This window comes from Chenopodium album, chromosome 2, assembly GCF_948465745.1.
Source record: "Chenopodium album chromosome 2, dcCheAlbu1.1, whole genome shotgun sequence".
Lineage (NCBI taxonomy): Eukaryota > Viridiplantae > Streptophyta > Magnoliopsida > Caryophyllales > Amaranthaceae > Chenopodium > Chenopodium album.
The window spans coordinates 14,777,837-14,785,561 of NC_137835.1; positions in this window are offsets into that span (position 1 = coordinate 14,777,837).

Consider the following 7,725-nt stretch of genomic DNA (forward strand, 5'->3'; position numbering starts at 1 on the left):
GAAATTGATCGAAGCTAAAAACATTCAATTCATTTGAATTCAAAAAATCAGATAAACAACCAATTCCACATTGTAAGGGATAGATTCAATTATTAAATCGAAAAAACAAGAAAATAGAAGAAAAAAATAGAGTAAAAAGGAATTAAAGAAGGAAGGAGAAAAAAAAAGTATAAAATTTTGAATTCAAAGATTCATATAAACCTTAATCAATCGAAATTAAAGCACAAAATCGAAATTCACACAAAAATTCATACTTAATAACTACTTTCATGTTGTAAGAAACAAATTCAATCAAAAAAGTGTAAAAAAGGGGAAAATTAAATTTAAAAAAAAAAACAGAGGAAAGAGAAAATTAAAAAACGAAGGAGAAAAATAGAGGAGAAGAAAGCTAATGTTCACTTTGTCAAAAGCTAATGTTCATATTGTGCTGTTGTTACACCTATTTCTAGGTGTATGAGTGTTCAATACAATGTCAATTGCATGTGTATAAATCTCGGGAGGTCCACGCAAGTCTTTCTGGTAATGAGCCCATTTTTTATGTAAATAAAATTTAGAAGATAGTAAAGTTACTGAAAGCAAGTCTTGTACTCTAAACAGGCCCAATCATTATTCATTAAACCTTTGGGCCTAATTTTGTTCACAAAGCTTAACCTATTGTATCATGAAACTTGCTCTTGATTTTATCCGTGACAATTGGTTGACTCTATAATGCTTTGACGATGACAAACAAACTTTAATACGAAGTACTAATGTTTTTATGTGATGATAACATGTTATCAAGTTCTTAGTGGAACTTAAAATAGATATGGAGTATAGCTCATGCAACATATGTGATATAAATGGTGGTAATTTTTTTTGTTAAAAAAAGGAAAAATTAGGATAAAGGGCTTTTTTTTCATTGTCACATGATGTTTAACGTCCAACGGAGAACAATCTGCACCCACCATGCTCATTTTTCATTCTTACATATAAATTACATATTATATATTGCATATAGATCGGTAAATAAAGGTAAGTTTATCTCAAAATCCACGTCAATTTTTCACTAATTTTTAATAATTTTATATAAGACACTTTCCACTTTCATGCATTATTCTAAGATTCACTCCAGGCCAGGCTCACTTATCCTCCTAAAAAATAATTAACACTCTTTTATTTAGATCTTTGATAAATATTAACTACTTATTTTAGCTAATGAGATGGCATCTCATCTTTGGCCAACAACAAAAATAAGCTTCATTTTATATAGAATTAACATGAGTTTTGGAATCCAAACTCATCTAGTCTTGTACTACTTTATTCCATAAAACTTATAGTCTTGAGTTGAGTCTCTACTCAAAATTCACCAATATGATCATAGTTTGATAGAGTATAAAACATATCCCTAGGTCTCAGCCATCAGGTTAAACTTTTGGTTGAATAGTTGGTCCACTAACATGGTATCAGAGTCAACGTGACATAGAGGTCACGGTTCGAATCTCATCCACTCTCACCTTTAAGTGAATGATGGGTATGAGGAGGGCTCATGTTGCATCCACACTTCAGGTCTGACGGGCTTTCGTGTGAGGAGGAGTGATTGAGTATAAAATGTATTCTTGGACCTCAACCATCAGCTTAAATTTTTGGTTGAGTTGGCCCATCAACATAGTTACATCATGTCCATAATGGCGAAGGATAACTTTTGCCTCCTCTCTCCATTCTCCACCCTTATCATCAGATAATCTATATATACTCTATTCGATAATCTTCTAAAATACGGAGTAATAAGTTTTCTCATATCTATCAAATGCCAAAGAATTCCAACCTATTCTTTGTAAAAGAATTTATGGAGTTAACTTAATTGTTTGTCTTGACTTTCTAAAGTTGCAAATTAAGGGACCAACGTAGCCCCACAAGAGAGACTAGTGTCTGAGGTTGGGTCTCCAACTCTTCTGGGCTTATGTATGGGTTTGCTAAGAATTGGACCCACTTTATATTTTGGGAAGTCATCCGTATCTGGCATGTACTATTTTAATGGATTGATGATACACTATCCGATAGGGACAGCTTCTTGTGTCCATCCCACGCACGCATTTATCAAACACATGTAGTCATGTACAACTTCCACGATTGTCATTTGTCAAAATCGGACCCTACTCGATATAGTATCCATAATCAACCCCGAGGATCGGGTATGCATGTGACCCGCAACTAGACCTAATTATTGGATAGGATAGTTTAATGTTTATAGGGTTTGAGTTAGAGTTAAAGGGCTCTTATCAAAAAGAACATTATATTATGGGGCTTTCATATGAGGGACGTGATGGAATCTAATAAAACATATTCTTAGGTCTCAACCATCAAGTTAAGAGTTTTGTTCGTAATTATTTTTTGTTTTTGAAAACAAAAAACCAAAACAGGAAATTAGAAAAAGTTATTTCCACTATATCATATGGTTTTGATTGAGTTATAAAATGTAATTAAATAGTTACTGAAGTGTATTGGAGAGCATGCAAAATACAAAAGTGAAGAACATCTTTAAACAAATGAATGAAGTAAATTCTCAAAATGCAAAAGTGGGAAACAAAAAGAAGTTATAGAGGTTTGATTGATTAGAGATGAATTTAAAAATTATAGTAACTCCGGTTGGCATTACTCGCAATAAAGGGATATTATTGTGAGACATAAAATATTTCTTTGTTGTGAGTAATGTGAACCGGAATGTGGTAGATATTAAATACAAATCTAGGTTATATCTTGCATGCGACACCGAGATATGAAGATAGAGAGTACATTTTACAACTTTACAAGACCAAATGAGGTTTAGAGGTTCCATCCTAAAATCATGGAGTAGTCCTTTAACCTTATACAATGTTAAATCCTCTCTTCTATTCTCAATGTGGGATACTTACATGTGTTGTTTGCGAAATTTACTCTTTAACAGTAGAAAGAAGACTTGCTAATGGGCTTAATTTTTGGATGAAATGAATTTTTATTTTGTAAAAAGGAGTACATAATAATTTTTTATTATTATTTTATTATATATATATATATATATATATATATATATATATATATATATATATATATATATATATATATATATATATATATATATATATATATATATATATATATATATATATATATATGAGAATTCATCCTAGGATCTCTTGAAATTTTTATTTTGTAAAAGGAGTACATAATGTAGTAATTCATGTAGCACTTTTCACTCATTAATTCACCACAATCACAAGTAACTTAACAATAAAAAGCCTAAAAGGAATGTTCAAACATCTTACACAAGATTGACTTTATATATACTCGTAATATTATAGTTGACTCTAATAAATAAACTTTATTTGTACGTAGTAATAAGGAATTAAGGATGATTCATCAACTTCCTTAACATTTTAACTACTACCAATGTTGTTTAATTATTACAACGGTCAAATAGTGTTAAGGGAGTGTACAACACCACCATAAATCTGATCATAAATTCATAATTACGTAAATCCGACTGATATATAAAGGTCCAAGGTCCAACGTCTCCAAGATGTGTGTGCCTTTATTGCCATATAAGACTTGCCAAGTTGACTTTAATATGATAAATTGATAATGGGCTCACAGATCTTACAACAAAAGTAAATTAAACGGCAAGGCCAAAACTTGTTAGATTACCATTATGGCATTATTCTAATAACTCATACAGTCATTTTTAAGCAAAACATAGACATATTTTAAATCGTGTTTATAAATAATACTCCCTCCGTTTCATAATGTTAGTCTCATATGGAACCAATCACATAAAATAAAAAAAAAGAAATATATTTGGAATCTAATATTAAAGTACAACATAATTCATAATTAATTTACCTTATTTAACTTTTTAAATTTTTTATTAGGAAAGCATAAGTCATAATTGCATAATTTAAGGTAATGATTTCCTTACTTAGAGTCATGTCATCAATCCATAACTTATTAATTATATTCCAAAAAAAAATCAAGTTATAAATGAAATATATTCAATATGGGTATATCTTTTTGAAACACCCAAAATAGTATATGGGACTAACCTTATGAAATGGAGGGAGTATCGATTGGAGCACATGTTATATCATCAATACCTTTAATTATATAAAGTATTCACTAAAGAATAGAAAAAAATTGATGTTTTAAAAGTATATACCAAGACGAATCTAACATAATAATCCAACATAACTATAGATTTTCAAACATATTTGCATAAGGATGTATTCTTTTCACCTTATTAAATGCAACATATAGGCCCTGTTCTTTTGAGCTTCTGGGAAGAGCAGAGCAGGGGTCAGCAGAGCAGAGCAGAGTAAAGCAGATTTCAGGATAGCAGAGCAGAGCAGAGCCGAACAGAGCAGATTTCAACATTATTATTAATACTATTATTAATGTTATTATTATTAATGTTTTTGTTGTTGTTGTTGTTGTTGTTGTTGTTGTTGTTGTTGTTGTTGTTGTTATTATTATTATTATTATTATTAATTATTATAATTAATAATAATAATTAATAATTAATAATAATAATTAATAATAATAATTAATAATTATAATAATTATTATTATTAATTATTATTAATATTATTAATTAATAATAATAATTATTATTAATTATTAAAATTATTATTATTATTGATAATAATAATAATAATAATAATAATTATTAAATATTAAATATTAAAATTATTATTATTATTAATTATTAAAATTATTATTATTATTATTAATTGTTATTATTATTATTATTATTTATTATTAAAATTATTTTTAATATTAATAATTATTATAAGTATTCAAAATAATAAATTATTATCATCAATACAATATTAATTATTATTATTGAATATTAATTATTATTATTGTTGTTATTATTAATTATTATTTGAAAATTAAGCAGAGCAGAGTCGAGCAGATTTCTTTTGAGCAGAGTAGAGCAGATTTGATTTGAGCAGAGCAGAGCAGCTCTAAAGAACGGGGGCCATAGAATATTGAAATATATATACCGCAAATGTCTTTAATTAGTCATTATGACTTTAATAATGTTTGTTGGTATTAAATTATAGTACTGGATGTTATAATCTTGGTATGGAGATATTTTTGTATTAGTATCAACAATCTCCTTATCAAAAATGGGATTTTCTCCAAATAAAGTGCTACCACATAAAACAAACCGTGGGTACCTTATTTAGGTCAGGTGTTTAACAAATGCCAAAAATGTTCCACCATAAATTCTTGATGGAATCAACTACTCCGTATGAGATTCTATTCAAAGTTTTCTTTGCATGAAAACTAAAGTAGCAACTAAAATACATGGAGTGCAATTAAAAGCGACAGCTGCGCTACTAGCCATACCAAAAAGAAGAGGAAAGTAGCTAGAAACATATTCCATCTGTCAATTTAATTAGTGGTTTTTTTTTTTTTTTTTTTTTTTTTTTTTTTTTTTTTTTTTTTTTTTTTGTATAGGTCAATTTAATTAGTTTCACATCTTTTATTTTAGCATGTACTCGTAATTAATTTATACTCGAACTCTATCCATTACAATATTCTTTCTCATTTGGAATTTTTTTACTATAAAAAAATAAGAGGAGGTTATTAAATTCTTCTCTATATATAAGAACAAATATCTTCATACGGAATCCTATTTGATTCGTCTCGATAAATACATTATTAATTTTTAATTTTTATAAATTTTTGCTGATATGAGATTAAATGTATTTGCTTGCGATGAAAAATTTGCATCGCTATACGCATACATGTTAATCATTATGAAACTGAGAGAGCATTTTTTTATACTCCCTTCGTTTTTTTATATGCATTATTTTTATTTTGGCACTATTCGCATACCATGGTTGACTTAATTTATTCACCTCTATAAAATACATAAATGTTATTATATAATATATCATTAGATTAGTCATAATGTCTAGTTTCATAATATAATTTTGTTACAAATTTTTTTTTACTAAAGCACGATTAAAGATATTAATAGTCAAAGTTACGTCTCGACAAATGTGTCGGTCAAACTGATGCATTTTAAAAAAAAAAAACATAGGAAGTCATTTTTTATTCCGTAACAATGCAAATTCCATATTTTAACCAATTAACTCAAATTCATAAATTTTTGCTCGAATCAAATTGTTGAATTTAAGTTGAATGGTAGGAGTAAAAAGATGGATGTGATCTGAACGAGAGTTAGGGAGATATCCTTTTCTTTTTTTGTGTGTTTAGAGAGTCACAAGGCCACAGCTAACAAGGGCAAGTGATAAGATTCGATCTCAGTATCACCTGGAACCAGAAGGAGGGCTCTAATCAATTGAGAATTGAGATATCCTTCATCGCCTTAAAGATTGCTATATTGAACTTTTTTCAATCTCCAAGACACGTGTTAAAATATAAAAGTAAACATAATGGTTGCCTACAATCATTGTGGTTATCACTTATTTATTAATGTCTCTATCTTGCACTTCACTTATAACCACTCTTATACCCACTTACTAACCAATTTACCCCAATGGTTGACCATGGTTACACAATTTTCTCTCTCCTAATTTTACCCAACCCCATCATACAATAACCAAGCTTGATATTTCTATTTCACACAATAACCAAGCTTGATAACCTGGTTATTTTCCCAATCGGGTTATTGCTTTTTTTTTTTCTCTCTCCTTCATTTTTAAATTATTCTTCCACATTCTCTCTCCTAATAACCATCATAAATGGTTAATGGCTAAATATGCTCTTAAATATACTCTATAAGTATAACTAAAGTAAAAACTGCTTATATCGGCCATGTTTGGTAATTGGCTTTTTAATGGCTTTTTGGTTAGCTTTTGGCTTTTGGCTTTTTAGGTGGTCAAATAGCCAAAAAATGTGTTTGGTAATTGGCTTTTTAGTCAGCGAAAAAGCTGGCTTTTAAGCCAAAATGAAAAAGCTGCTTTGAGTAGCTTTTTTGTTGGCTTTTGGCTTGTTGGCCCATAAATTATCTAATAAACAGCCAACAACCAACAATTAATTTACCAAACACTTTTATAAACAACCAATTTCAAAAGCCATTATAAACAGCCAAACATTCCAGCTAGTCAAACAAGCCAAGTGAACCAGCCAACCGCCAACAGCCATTTGCCAAACAAGGTTATCATCTTTATACACATGTTATAATCTCATGAAATAAAAAATATCCCACCAAAATTGCTTATGACTTATCTCTTTTCTTTCCTATATTTTGCCCTTCCAAATTCAAGATTGGAGAACACAATTCTAAATAAGAGCAAATATAGCCCTATGTCTTAAGACAATAGGCGATATCTTTAATTTTTAAGTTTGTGGTTTTAAGATAAAACCTTTTTTTTATGCATTTATGAAGTTTGTGAAAGGAATGGTGTCCTTCGAACAAGTATATTATTCTGATAGCGGGTTCAGAACTATTAGAAAGCTAATATATTCAGCAAGGTCAAGTGATCGGAATGCCTGGGTGGAGGCCGCTTCCGATCAGTAATATTAATATAATTAATATTACAGCTTAATCTTGACTGAACCCTTCGGGTCACACCCAAGCAAAATATACGAACCGACTTGACGAATTAATTCGGAAGAAATTAATTCGTCGCCCGAGTGTTAAATATTTAGACGTCGGTAATTCGAGCTTGGAGCGTCGAAACCGATAGTCGGAAGTCGAGTCAAAAATAATAAAAAGACGAGACGCGCAAAATAATA